Source organism: Salmo salar, chromosome 28, assembly GCF_965601325.2.
Source record: "Salmo salar chromosome 28, fSalSal1, whole genome shotgun sequence".
In the NCBI taxonomy this organism is placed as follows: Eukaryota; Metazoa; Chordata; class Actinopteri; order Salmoniformes; family Salmonidae; genus Salmo; species Salmo salar.
In genome coordinates, this window is record NC_138318.1 from 31,337,672 (window position 1) to 31,353,820 (window position 16,149).

Genomic DNA, 16,149 nt, shown 5'->3' on the forward strand with positions numbered 1-16,149 from the left:
AAATTCAGCCCACCATACTCATAAGTGTTCATTACAACAGTTTTCCTAATGTAATGAGTACGGTTTCTCCACAGAAAGTTGAAAAGCATCTGGTCTATCTCCTTGCTTATTTTACTATCAAGATATAAAGCTGGAGCGCCATATGTTAGTCTAGAGATACCTTCAGCCTTGGTTATTAGGACGCTTCCTTTTAAAGATGAAGTCCCTCTTTAGCCATTGATTTAGTTTCTTCTGCGGTTTTTTTAATAAGAGGGTTAAAATGGAGTAAGCCTCTACACTTCTAATCCTTAATAATGGTTATGCCTAAATATGTACAGTTGAAGTTGAAAGTTTACATACACCTTGGCCAAATACATTTAAACTCAGGTTAACAATTCCTGACATTTAATCCTCGTAAAAATTCCCTGTTTTAGGTCAGTTAGGATCACCGTTTATTTTAAGAATGTGAAATGTCAGAATAATAGTAGAGAGAATGATTTATTTCAGCTTTTATTTCTTTCATCACATTCCCAGTGGGTCAGAAGTTTACATACACTTAATTAGTATTTGGTAGCATTGCCTTTAAATAGTTTAACTTGGGTCAAACATTTCAGGTAGCCTTCCACAAGCTTCCCACAATAAGTTGGGTGAATTTTGGCCCATTCCTCCTGACAGAGCTGGTGTAACTGAGTCAGGTTTGTAGGCCTCCTTGCTCGCACAGGCCTTTTCAGTTCTGCCCACAAATTTTCTATAGGATTGAGGTCAGGGCTTTGTGATGGCCACTCCAATACCTTGACTTTGTTGTCCTTAAGCCATTTTGCCACAACTTTGGATGTATGCTTGGGATCATTGTCCATTTGGAAGACCCATTTGTGACCAAGCTTTAACTTCCTGACTGATGTCTTGAGATGTTGCTTCAATATATCCACATAATTTTCTTTCCTCATGATGCCATCTATTTTGTGAAGTACCCCAGTCCCTGCTGCAGCAAAGCACCCCCACAACATGATGCTGCCACCCCCGTGCTTCACGGTTGGGATGGTGTTCTTTGGCTTGCAAGCCCCCCCATTTTCCTCCAAACATAACGATGGTCATTATTGCCAAACAGTTCTTTTTTTGTTTCATCAGACCAGAGGACATTTCTCCAAAAAGTACGATCTTTGTCCCCATGTGCAGTTGCAAACCGTAGTCTGGCATTTTTATGGCGGTTTTGGAGCAGTGGGTTCTTCCTTGCTGAGCGGCCTTTCAGGTTATTTCGATATAGGACTCGTTTAACTGTGGATATAGATACTTCTGTATCGGTTTCCTCCGATATGGGACCACGCACCAAAGTACGTTCATCTCTAGGAGACAAAATGCATCTCCTTCCAGAGCGGTATGACGGCTGCGTGGTCCCATGGTGTTTATACTTGCGTACTATTGTTTGTACAGATGAACGTGGTACCTTCAGGCGTTTGAAAATTGCTCCCAAGGATGAACCAGACTTGTGGAGGTATACCATTTTTTCCTTAGGTCTTGGCTGATTTCTTTTGATTTTCCCTTGTCGTCAAGCAAAAAGACACTGAGTTTGAAGATAGGCCTTGAAATACATCCACAGGTACACCTCCAATTGACTCAAATGATGTCCATTAGCCTATCAGAAGCTTCTAAAGCCATGACATCACTTTCTGGAATTTTCCAAGCTGTTTAAAGGCACAGTCAACTTAGTGTATGTAAACTTCTGACCCACTGGAATTGTGATACAGTGAATTATAAGTGAAATAATCTGTCTGTAAACAATTGTTGGTAAAATTACTTGTGTCATGCACATAGTAGATGTCCTAACCAACTTGCCAAAACTATAGTTTGTTAACAAGAAATTTGTGGAGTGGTTGAAAAACTAGTTTAAATGACTCCAACCTAAGTGTGTGTAAAACTTTCGACTTCAACTGTAAGTTCTTCTACCACTGGAATACCATAATTTGAAGGTGTCACACAATCTTTGACAGCCATGAGTTCACATTTATTCATGTTAAGATATAGACCAGACGCTTTGGAAAAGGATTGTATCACATTGATCGATATGGGAATTTGGTTAGCGTCTTTCAGAAAAAGTGTAGTATCATCAGCCAGCTGGCTTATAATTTCTTTACCAGCTCTGGAAATACCTTGTACAGTACTATTATTTAAAGAATTTGTGAGAAGTTGTGTGATTAATAAAAACAGATATGGAGAGATAGTACAACCAAGCCCAATTCCTCTCTTTAACTCAAATCTAGGTGAGGTGCCATATTTCAAGTTGATAGAGCTGTTGCCATATGTATAGAGATTCTTAATAGCCTTACAGAAAAAAATCCCCAAGCCAAATTTCTCAAGAGAGTGGAAGAGGAACTGATGCTCTACTGTGTCAAATGCTTTATAAAAAACTACAAATAATATGAAGCTATCCTCGTTTATTAGGTCTGAGTAGTCAAGTAGGTCTAATACTAGTCTGATATTGTTAGAAATATGTCTGTTCCTCATAATGCCAGACTGTGTTTCATCAATGATTGCATCCAGGACTTCTTTAATTATTTTTGCAAGTAGTAAGGCTAATATCTTATTGTCATTATTAAGAAGACAAATTGGACGCCAGTTATCGATGAGCAGCACTTCTTTTTTAGGCTTAGGCATCAGTGTTATTAACCCCTGACTCATTGTAGGAGGGAGAACATTATTAAAAACACTCTCAACACTTCAAATAGCTACTTGTTCAGAAAATTATTTGTAAAATTCTGAAGTAATTCCACCAACACCTGGTGATTTATTGTTCTTTAGATGTTTGATAGACTCTATAATCTCTTCAACGTTGATGGGTTCATCACACTGTTTAGATTCTGTATCACTGATAGAGTGAACATTATTCAGTGAGTCAAAAAACATATCTGTGGATTCCTGACAGTACGTAGAGCTATACAATTTCCTGTAAAAATTGCTACAATATTTAGCAATTCATTTTTGGTCATCTGTAATAACACCATCAATGTTTAACTTGTGGATAGTGTTATTTGTAGAGTGACATTTCTCAAGTCTAAAGAAATAGGATGAATTCTGTTCTCCCTCCTCAATCCATTTTTTCCTAGATCTAATAATGTCTCCTGCCCTCCGTTTACATCTCTATATATTATCCAGCCCTTTATTTCCGATCTCTATATATTATCCAGTTTATTTAATCTCTATATATTATCCAGTTTATTTAATCTCTATATATTATCCAGTTTATTTAATCTCTATATATTATCCAGTTTATTTAATCTCTATATATTATCCAGTTTATTTAATCTCTATATATTATCCAGTTTATTTAATCTCTATATATTATCCAGTTTATTTAATCTCTATATATTATCCAGTTTATTGAATCAATATATATTATCCAGTTTATTGAATCTCTATATATTATCCAGTTTATTTAATCTCTATATATTATCCAGTTTATTGAATCAATATATATTATCCAGTTTATTGAATCTATATATATTATCCAGTTTATTTTGTAACTTAATCAGTTGAATCTTCTCCTCCCAGAGAGGCCGGCTGGGGACCTCTGAGAAAGGGAAGTGTGTGTGGTACATTGTCTCCGCCTGGTGGCCACCGTTGTCGATACAATCCGATAGAACTGTGGGCCGAACCAAATGAACATCACTGTGGGGGTGAACGGAACGCTCTACAAGCTGCATCCACAGTGAGTAGTCTCCAGGGGCAACGGAATTTTCGATTTCACAGGATTATAATTATACTTGTGTCGTTTTATTGGTATAACGAAAGAAGAGGATATAATATTTCTGGTCAGATGAGACACAGCAAGGAAAGACGAATCAACCCTCTAGGGGCAACATGTGGTCAGGAGTCAAACTAACTCGAAGGCTGCAGTCCAAACACTTAAAAAGACACACCCTATCCCCTCAGCCCTCAAATTAAGTGGAGACTTCTGATGACGTATCATGACGTCTGACAAGCATACGCTTGCAAGGCGAGGGAGGAAATAATGATTTTTAAAAGGACCACCATTGGCTGGAAATTCGTCACACCTTCATCCCGCGATGATTGTGTTTTCAGCCACCGGTAGCTTGTGGATGCTTTATATGCACTACAGTCAAATATGAGTGCATGTCTACTTATATTACATATATAATTATTAATATACGCCTACTGTGTGATAGCTTGCAAATCAATTAGCTAACTAACGTTAGCCTGCCTAGCTGGAACTTCTGAAGAAGGAATATGTTTTATTTCTACAATTTCCGAAAGATAACCAAAAACATATTTACTTTTTACGAGACGTGTTTGTGCCGTCATGTGCATTATTAGCACAATTTGTAATTTATTTGCATTCGTTTTTACTTACACTTGTATGTTGACTTCTCCATTGATGTTGTTTTTAAGTTTTCGCAGACTTTTCTAAGCGGATGTACAATCGTCGCGAATTGAATTATGGGGAGTTTCAGCCCCGGAGTGAACATAATTGTACACTCGCAAAGCCGACTACCCTTGCTTGGCTAATCATTTGGACCGCCCTCCAAGATGACGTGGATTCCACCAAGGGCATAATGTGAGGGTGTGTCTTTTATGAGTTTGAACCGCAGGCCTAGTCCAGACCTTGACAACATGTAGTCAGGAGTAAAACTCACACCTGGTCCCGACAATATATGTTTGTATTTATTATGGATCCCCATTAGTTGCCAAGGCAGCAGCTACTCTTCCTGGGGTCCAACAACATTAGGGCAGTTATACAGTTTAAAATATTACATAACATTACATTTCATAACACTTTACCCTATACATTTAGTGTTCCCTCAGGCTACTATCACATATTTACAATACAACATCCATGTGTACGTGTGTGTAGAGTGCGTGCCTAATCATGTGTATGTGTGTCTGTGCCTGTGTGTGAGTCTCTTCACAGTCCCTGCTGTTCCTTAAGGTGTATTTTTATCTGTTTTTCAAATCTGATTCTACTAGTTCAGTGGTTCCCAAAGTTGTTAGAGTCCCGTAGCCCTTCAAACATTCAACCTCCAGCTGCGTACCCCCTCTAGCACCAGGGTCAGCGCACTCTCAAATGTTGTTTTTTGCCATCATTGTAAGCCTGTAAACTCACCACGGGTTAATGAGAAGGGTGTGACTGAAAGGATGCACATAACTCTGCAATGTTGGGTTGTATTGGAGAGAGTCTCAGTATTAAATCATTTTCCACACAGTCTGTGTTTGTATTTAGTTTTCATGCTAGTGATGGCCGAGAAGCCACTCTCACATAGGTACGTGGTTGCAAAGGGCATCAGTGTCTTAAGAGCGCGATTTGCCAAGGCAGGATACTCTGAGCGCAGCCAAATCCAGAAATCTGGCAGTGGCTTCTGATTTAAATTCAATTTTCACAGAACCACTTGAATGCAATTTCGATGAGGCTTTCTTGTTCAGATATCGGTAAGTGGACTGGAGGTAGAGCATGAAAGGGATAACGAATCCAGTTGTTTGTGTCATTCGTTTCAGGAAAGTACCTGGGTAATTGCGCACCCAACTCATTCAGGTGCGTCGCTATATCACATTTGACATTGTCTGTAAGCTTGAGTTCATTTGCACACAAAAAATCATACAATGATGGAAAGACCTGTGTGTTGTCCTTGTTAATGCAGACAGAGAAGAGCTCCAACTTCTTAATCATAGCCTCAATTTTGTCCCACATATTGAATATAGTTGCAGAGAGTCCCTGTAATCCTAGATTCAGATCATTCAGGCGAGAATAAACATCACCCAGATAGGCCAGTCGTGTGAGAAACTCATCATCATGCGAGCGGTCAGACAAGTGAAAATTATGGTCAGTAAAGAAAACTTTAAGCTCGTCTCTCAATTCAAAAAAATGCGTCAGTACTTTGCCCCTTGATAACCTGCGCACTTCTGTATGTTGTAAAAGCATTACGTGGTCGCTGCCCTTTCACTGCATAGTGCAGAAAATACACGAGAGTTCAGGGGCCTTGCTTTAACAAAGTTAACCATTTTCACTGTAGTGTACAAAATGTCTTTCAAGCTGTCAAGCATTCCTTTGGCAGCAAGAGCCTCTCGGTGGATGCTGCAGTGGACCCAAGTGGCGTCGGGAGCGACTGCTTGCACGCGCGTTACCACTCCACTATGTCTCCCTGTCATGGCTTTTGCGCCATCAGTACAGATACCAACACATCTTGACCACCAAAGTCCATTTGATATCACAAAGCTTTCCAGTACTTTAAAAATATCTTCTCCTGTTGTACTGGTTTCCAGTGGTTTGCAGAAGAGGATGTCTTCCTTAATTGGCCCTCCCAAAAATGTAACGGACATATAGCTCACCACATAAAAACGCTTCTAGCCCCTTCTTATTTATGGTATTATAGATCTTACTACTCGAAAGTTGTCTTAATTCTCGCTCAAAAAACTCCCGTGGCTTATTTTTCAAATTGGCATGTTTTGTTTCTAAATGTCTGTGCAAGAGTGAAGGTTTCATCGCGTTGTGAGATAGTACTTTTACACATATAACACACTGTGGCTGAGGAAAGGCACTACTCCCAATATAAGTGAACCCCAAATCAATGTAGTTCTCATCATATTTGCGCCTCTTCGATGTCCCTGTCTGTTGTTCGGTGCTTTCCCGGGTAAGCGGGCAGTAGCTCTTTGGCTGCATCAGATTCACAACTGTCAGTGTCCATGCTAGCTGTGCTAACAACAAATGTAGAATTACTGATGCTAGCATTGGATGTGCTCGTGGAAGCAGAACAACTTTTGTCATGGACAGGTGCAGGTGTAGTACTGCTGGTAGTAGCAGTACTACCAGTAGAGCTGGTATGTGTCTCTATGGATGCGGGCCTTACTTTTTTTTAACCATTTATCAATTTTCGAGCAAACGGAATGAGCAGCAGCTACGTTTGGCTACATACGGACTGTTAGTGGAATTCACATGAGAGAGTAACGGTTAATGTGATTGGATGTTAATTATTTGACTACGCTAGCTGTATTTGACATTGTGTTGTTATTTCGCTGAATACTAGATGGTTTAATTTTATTTTTGGCAGTGAAACAAGGCTACTCGGGCAAGAAAAAAACCTCACCCAAATGTATAGCCCAGTTGGAAAATATAAATGGACTATATTTTTTTATTTGGTGTACCCCCGACGGCATTGCGCGCACCCCAGTTTGGGAATACCTGTACTAGTTGCATCAGTTACCTGATGTAGAATAGAGTTCCACATAGCCATGGCTTTATGTAGTACTGTGAGCCTCCCATAGTCTGTTCTTCATTTGGGGATTGTGAAGAGACCTTTGGTGGCATGTCTTGTGGGGTATGCATGGGTGTCTGAGCTGTATGCTGGTAGTTTAAACAGACACCTCGGTGCATTCAGCATGTCTACACTTTTTACAAAAACAAGTAGTGATGAAGTCAATCTCTCAATCTCTCCGTTCCATCTCAAATTGCTCAAATAAACAGCAAACCTGGTTTAAAAAAACATAAAGCAACACCTCACGGCACAACGACTCTCCCCTATTTGACTAGAATAGATAGTTTGTGTGTATGTATTGATATTTAGGCTACGTGTGCCTTTTGTAAAAAAAAATAAAAAAAGATGTATGTACAGTTGAAGTCAGAAGTTTACATACACCTTAGCCAAATACATTGAAACTCAGTTTTTCACAATTCCTGACATGTAATCCTAGTAAAAATTCCCTGTTTTAGGTCAGTTAGGATCACGACTTTATTTTAAGAATATGAAATAATAGTAGGGAGAAGAATTTATTTCAGCTTTTATTTCTTTCATCACATTCCCTGTGGGTCAGAAGTTTACATGCACTCAATCAGTATTTGGTAGCATTGCCTTTAAATTGTTGAACTTGGGTCGAACGTTTCAGGTAGCCTTCCACAAGCTTCCCACAATAAGTTGGGTGAATTTTGGCCCATTCCTCCTGACAGAGCTGGTGTAACTGAGTCAGGTTTGTAGGCCTCCTTGCTCGCACATGCCGTTTTCAGTTCTGTCCACTAATTTTCTATGGGATTGAGGTCAGGGCTTTGTGATGGTCACTCCAATAGCTTGACTTTGTTGTCCTTAAGCCATTTTGCTACAAATTTGAACGTATGCTTGGGATCATTGTCCATTTGGAAGACCCATTTGCGACCAAGCTTTAACTTCCTGACTGATGTCTTGAGATGTTGCTTCAATATATCCACATCATTTTCTTTTCTCGCGATGCCATCTATTTTGTGAAGTGTACCATTCCCTCCTGCAGCAAAGCACCCCCACAACATGATGCTACCACCCCCGTGCTTCACGGTTGGGATGGTGTTCTTCGGCTTGCAAGCATCCCCCTTTTTCCTCCAAAAATAACGATGGTCATTATGGCCAAACAGTTCTATTTTTGTTTCATCAGACCAGAGGACATTTCTCCAAAAAGTACGATCTTTGTCCCCATGTGCAGTTGCAAACCGTAGTCTGTTTTTTTAATGGCGGTTTTGGATCAGTGGCTTCTTCCTTGCTGAGCGACATTTCAGGTTATGTTGATATTGGACTCGATTTAAGGTGGATATAGATACTTTTTCACCTGTTTCCTCCAGCATCTTCACAAGGTCCTTTGCTGTTGTTCTTTTCGCACCAAAGTACGTTCATCTCTAGGGTATGACGGCTACATGGTCCCATGGTGTTTATATTTGCGTACTATTGTTTGTACAGATGAATGTGGTACCTTCAGGAGTTTGGAAATTGCTCCCAAGGATGAACCAGACTTGTGGAGGTCTACCATTTTTTTTCCTGAGGTCTTGGCTGATTTCTTTTGATTTTTCCCATGATGTCAAGGAAAGAGGCACTGAGTTTGAAGGTAGGCTTTGAAATACATCTACAGGTACACATCCAATTGACTCAAATTATGTCAATTAGCCTATCAGAAGCTTCTAAAGCCATGACATCATTTTCTGGAATTTTCCAAGCTGTGTAAAAGGCACAGTCAACTTAGTGTATGTAAACTTCTGACCCACTGGCATTGTGATACAGTGAAATAATCTGTCTGTAAACAATTTTTGGAAAAATGACTTGTCATGCACAAAGTAGATGTTCTAACCGAATTGCCAAAACTATAGTTTGTTAACAAGAAATTTGTGGAGTGATTGAAAAACGAGTTTTAATGACTCCAACCTAAGTGTATGTAAACTTCCGACTTTAACTGTATGTAGTTCTGTCCTTGAGCTGTTCATGTCTATTAATGTTCTGTATTATGTCATGTTTCATGTTTTGTGTGGACCCCAGGAAGAGTAGCTGCTGCTTTTACAACAGCTAATGGGGATCCTAATAAAATACCGAATACCTCCACTTTGAGCCATGAGAGATTGACATGGATATTATTTATGTTAGCTCTCCGTGTACATTTAAGGGCCAGCCGTGCTGCCCTGTTCTGAGCCAATTGTAATTTCCCGAAGTCCCTCTTTTGGGCACCTGATCACATGACTGAACAGTAGCCCATGTCCAAGAAACTAGGACCTGTAGGATCTGTCTTGTTGATTGTGTTGTTAAAAAGGCAGAGCTACACTTTATTATGGACGGACTTCTCCCCATCTTAGCGACTGTTGTATCAACATGTTTTGACCATGACAGTTTACAATCCAGGGTTACTCCAAGCAGTTTAGTCACCTCAACTTGCTCTGTTTCCACATTATTTATTACAAGATTTTGTTGAGGTTTAGGGTTTAGCAAATCATTTGTATTTATTTAGGACTGATTTGTTTCTTTCCTCTCGTTCTGAAACTAACTGCAGCTCTTTGTTAAGGCCATTTGTGAGTCTTTCACAAGACACCATTACTGGCCATCGTCTTATATCTAACGTGTAATAATTGCATAACACAACAGATTGGATAAACTGGAATGACACGCTCACTCATGGTTGCACAAAAAGAGCAGTGCTCAAACCATGTCCCAAAATATTCCAATGAGCCGCCACCCCTACATTTGAATTATCACTAAAAGAGGAAAGAACATTTTTTTGAACTGCAAAGAACCATTCAAGTACTCAAAGGGTTCTTTGGGTCATCGAACCATCACCCTTCCCAAAGAACACTTGAGGAAACCCAATTTCTTAGTATTTAGCATGTGTTGAGCAAGACATATTGACACTTACCAATGGTTTCCAAATCTATATTCAATTGTCACCTCCTGTAGAATTCAATTACACAGTCAGGTAAAGTGATTCATTTTTATTCATATCCTGTGTTACAACATTGGAATGTCCCCTATTACAGTTGAAGTCGGAAGTTTACATACACTTAGGTTGGAGTCACTTAAAACTAGTTTTTCAACCAGTCCACAAATTTCTTGTTAACAAACTATAGTTTTGGCAAGTTGGTTAGGACATCTACTTTGTGAATGACACAAGTAATTTTTCCCACAACTGTTTACAGACAGATTATTTCACTTATAATTCACTGTATCACAATTCCAGTGGGTCAGAAGTTTACACACACTAAGTTGACTGTGCTTTTAAACAGCTTGGACAATTCCAGAAAATGATGTCATGGCTTTAGAAGCTTCTGATAGGCTAATTGACATAATTTGAGTCAATTAGAGGTGTACCTGTGGATGTATTTCAAGCCCTAACTTCAAACTCAGTGCCTCTTTGCTTGACATCATGGGAAAATCAAAAGAAATTAACCAAGACCTCAGGAAAAAAAATTATAGACCTCCACAAGTCTGGTTCATCCTTGGGAGCAATTTCCAAACGCCTGAAGGTACCACGTTCATCTGTACAAACAATAGTACGCAAGTATAAACACCATGGGACCATGCATCCGTCATACCGCTCAGGAAGGAGACGCGTTCTGTCTCCTAGAGATGAACGTACTTTGGTGCGAAAAGTGAAAATCAATCCCAGAACAACAGTAAAGGACCTTGTGAAGATCCTGGAGGAAACAGGTACAAAAGTATCTATATCCACAGTAAAACGAGTCCTATATTGACATAACCTGAAAGGCCGCTCAGCAAGGAAGAAGCAACTGCTCCAGAACCGCCATAAAAAATCTAGACTACGGTTTGCAACTGCACATGGGGACAAAGATCGTACTTTTTGGAGAAATGTCCTCTGGTCTGATGAAACAAAAATGGAACTGTTTTTCCATAATGACCATCGTTATTTTTGGAGGAAAAGGGGGAGGCTTGCAAGCCGATGAACACCATCCCAACCCGTGAACAATAGGGGTGGCAGCATCATGTTGTGGGGATGCTTTGCTGCAGGAGGGACTGGTGCACTTCACAAAATAGATGGCATCATGAGGGAAAAAAATGATGTGGATATATTGAAGCAACATCTCAAGACATCAGTAAAGAAGTTAAAGCTTGGTCGCAAATGGGTCTTCCAAATGGGCAATGACCCCAAGCATACTTCCAAAGTTGTGGCAAAATGACTTAAGGACAACAAAGTCAAGGTATTGGAGTGGCCATCACAAAGCCCTGACCTCAATCCTATAGAACATTTGTGGGCAGAACTGAAAAAGTGTGTGTGAGCAAGGAGGCCTACAAACCTGACTCATTTACACCACAACTGTCAGGAGGAATGGGCCAAAATTCACCCAACTTATTGTTTGACCCAAGTTAAACTATTTAAAGGCAATGCTACCAAATACTAATTGAGTGTATGGAAACTTCTGACCCACAGGGAATGTGATGAAATAAATAGAATGATTTATTTCAGCTTTTATGTACTATTATTCTTACATTTCATATTCTTAAAATAAAGTGGAGATCCTAACTGACCTAAGATAGGGAATTTTTACTCAGATTAAATGTCAGGAATTGTGAAAAACTGAGTTTAAATGTATTAGGTGTATATAAACTTCTGACTTCAACTGTATGTTGGCTAAATTAGACCCCTAGTGGGATTAAATGGAAGAGTTAAACCAGGGCTGCTGCATGCTACGTCATAAAACCATACACAGTAGTAGAGGGAAAACCTTGCTCACGGTAATCCCTCTCTGTCCTAGTAGCAACCTAGCCTCCTGGGTTAATGATTCAGCTCATTCAGGTTTAGGGGCTGCTGCATGCTACGTCATAAAACCATACACAGTAGTAGAGGGAAAACCTTGCTCACGGTAATCCCTCTGTGTCCTAGTAGCAACCTAGCCTCCTGGGTTAATGATTCAGCTCATTCAGGTTTAGGGGCTGCTGCATGCTATGTCATAAAACCATACACAGTAGTAGAGGGAAAACCTTGCTCACGGTAATCCCTTTCTGTCCTAGTAGCAACCTAGCCTCCTGGGTTAATGATTCAGCTCATTCAGGTTTAGGGGCTGCTGCATGCTGTAGGTCACACTCGCAAAACCAGCATATAAACAGCACTATGTACTGACATACTGTACATGCCCCCCTCAATGTATAGGATGATTATGGCTATTTTAAGAATTGTGAAGGTCCCTTAGAGGGCATTGGTTCAACCTGTGATTTCTTTGTGCATTTCTAAAGAGAGGCAAGGTGTCTGGAAGATTTAATGAAGCCTTTGTTGCTCCTTTGGCTGAAGATATTTGGGTGCATTCATTCAGTATTCTTGTTTTTTTAATGTTGTAACAATAAGAGCTTTCAGTCAGAAATACAGTATCACAAGGGGAATCGGCATAGATATGTGATTCTGAAGGACTGCAGACACACTGGGCCCGGCAAAGTAGCATAGTCACCATTTGATTATATAATGAATCACCCTCTCTCAAATCCCGGCCAATCCTATCTGGAGGAACAAGTTGGTAGCACTGATTTACGTTGAGATTACCTAATCTTATTGAGGAGAAGACTTTCCTTTTTCCTTCAACCACGGAGAACATGAAGAGATTGAAGATAGACGAAGTGAGAGATGATGAAGATATTTTACCACATCCTACTGTACGTATCACTCAACTATCTCATTAAGTGGAGGGAGATGCTAGGATTGTCATGAATGTGCATTATAGTTAGCTGAACAAAGCAAATTCAACTGAAGCCATTGCTTAATACCGTACTGAGTGTTTGTTAATTGGATTATTGGACAGGAACATAAGGCATTAGCTGTGTGATAGATAGAAATGTTGGGAGCTGGATAACTTGTATGAAAACTGATGTACATGGCTTATTCACAACATTGCCTGAAGATGTTTTGTTGATGAACACCACTGACCTTTCTTCTGTAGACCACTCAAACTGAATCACTTATGTGACAATAGACAATACAAGCATAATGAAATGATTTGTGTTACAGTATTACTTCTCGTGTTTCAACTTTTCTGTAAAAAATCTCAAATCTAATAATAATACATTTAAAAAATAATCTAAAATGAATACCCCAGCATAGGGGGACACATTTATTATTGTGATTTTCTTCCCACCAGGTTCAAACTGTTCACTCTATGTGTGGCTGTAAAATAAAGTGAATATTTGAATGGTCACCTCATAAAACGTGACTCATACATTGCACATGATCAAAATCCCATTCTATTGCTCAGTGTGAATTCCTACTCATCCCAGCTCTTTGGAGGAACATTTCCTCTCCGTTATCTACTGTGTAAACATCATTTATGTTGTCACCATGGTGATTCTAACTGAAACTGCCACTGACAGGAAGTCGCTTTATGTTTATGAAGACTGTGTTGGTTGGTTGTGTGTCTGTGTTACACATTGGATATGCATGCAATCACACCTCACCCTCTATAGTATACTATAGCTGAGTAATACCAAGTTTTAACATTTTGAATGAATTCCCTGTTTTATTAGTATTGATGGAAAACCCAAGCCTAGTGGATTTAGGTTTCTGTGAATAGTAACATGGTAACAGATCTGCTTTCATTGTCTTTAAAATTGTAAAGCGATGATTGAGTTCAGCAGGTGTGCTGGAGCCCTCTCTCTATCATGCTTTCAGTCTCTGTCTCTCTCACACTCTCTCTAACGTTACGTACGCACACACACACACACACACACACACATTTTCCCCCGTCAACCTGTTCTTCTTTCACTATTTCTAAATTCTGAAGTATATTTTATTTTTATTTCACCTTTATTTAACCAGGTAGGCCAGTTGAGAACAAGTTCTCATTTACAACTGCGACTTGGCCAAGATAAAGCAAAGTAGTGCGACCAAGAACAACAACCCAGAGTTACACATAAACAAACGTACAGTCAATAACACAATAGAAAAATCTATGTACAGTGTGTGCAAATGTAGAAGAGTAGGGAGGTAAGGCAATAAATAGGACATAGTGTTGAAATAATTACAATTTAGCATTAACACTGGAGTGATCGATGTGCAGATGATGATGTGCATGTAGAGATACTGGGGTGCAAAAGAGCAACAAAAAAAACATGTGGATGAGGTGTTCTTTTTACAGATGGGCTGTGTACAGGTACAGTGATCGGTAAGCTGCTCTGACAGCAAATGCTTAAAGTTAGAGAGGGAGATATAAGTCTGCAGCTTCAGATTTTTGCAATTTGTTCCGTCATTGGCAGCAGAGAATTGGAAGGAAAGGAGGTGTTGGCTTTGGGGATGACCAGTGAAATATACCTGCTGGAGCACGTGCAACAGGTGGGTGTTGCTATCGTGACCAGTGAGCTGAGATAAGGTGGGGCTTTACCTAGCAAAGACTTATAGATGACCTGGAGCCAGTGGGTTTGGCAACGAATATGTAGCGAGGGCCAGCCAACGAGAGCATACAGGTCGCAGTGGTAGGTAGTATATGGGGCTTTGGTGACAAAACGGATGGCACTGTGATAGACTACATCCAATTTGCTGAGTAGAGTGTTGGAGGCTATTTTGTAAATAACATCGCCGAAATCAAGGATTGGTAGGATAGTCAATTTTACGGGAGTATGTTTGGCAGCATGAGTGAAGGAGGCTTTTTTTGCGAAATAGGAAGCCGATTCTAGATTTAATTTTGGAGTGGAGATGCTTAATGTGAGTCTGGAAGGAGAGTTTGCAGTCTAACCAGACACCTAGGTATTTGTAGTTGTCCACATATTCTAAGTCAGAACCGTTTAGAGTAGTGATGCTAGTCGGGCGGGCGGATGTGGGCAGCGATCGGTTGAAGAGCATGCATTTAGTTTAACTAGCATTTAAGTGTAGTTGGAGGCCACAGAAGGAGTGTTGTATGGCATTCAAGCTCGTTTGGTGTCCAAAGAAAGTGTGTGAGCAAACTCTGAACCTTGTTCAAAAACCCCGAACCTTCAAAAGAAGTGAGTAAGAGAGTACTTAACTCTCCCTGGTGACTTAACTTCCCCTGGTAGCTCTGGAATTACCAGACAAATGCAGTGACAATCCCTCCTGCTCAATTACAGCAGTTTGGAGGGGAGCAGGGAGGTGTGTGGGAGAGGTTGGATAGAGGACTCGTGTTTCAGAGAATAGCACACGTCAGTGGTGTGTCATCTGACCCTCGTGAGCTGAACCACATCCACCACTCACTGTGTGTGAGACAAAGAACAAAAGGGAACCTGGATTCAGACTGAATTCCTTATTTAGCAGGGGGACGTTATAAATTGTTAACAACAGGCTGACTAAAATACACAAAACTAGGTTTTTTTCTGTTTTGTGTGTATTTGAAAATCAAACGTATTATTAATTTGTAGTGGTCATACAGTCAGTTCCTTTGCCATTGCAACACAACTGGACTTCTAAGCCACATCTTAAACCTTTACAACACCCTACAAGTGTCCTTCAGGCAGCTTGTACCACTGCCCATTGTAGGCAGCAGTGAGGTAACAGACAGCAGCAGTCTCCAGTAGGGGCAGTCCAGATAAATATATTAGTCAGCTTAATGAGCTCCCTGACAACATGCAGTGACCCTCCCCCCCCCAGAGAAAAAGTGCTTCAGGGGTCAGAGGAGGACACTCGAGTGCCACAGGCTCAACCCAAGAGCAAGGACAATTCAACATAACCTAACCCCTCTTTCTGCCTACTGTTTAACCCCTATGAGCCATCACCACAGCAACGTGCCGAACATGCCTGTTGGTTTCCTCTTCACAGTAAAAAAAGGATTGAGACCGGTCTTTTTCCCCTCCTCTCTCCTCTACTTCCTGGTTTCCTCCCCCACCCGATGTTCTTGTGAAAGAGAGTGTGTACTGCAGGCAGCCAGCCAGCCACCCTTTCAGCTGGGTTCTGCCCGGGAGGCCCTGGCTTCAGCAGTTCAGCCAATCAGAGCACAGGCAGAAG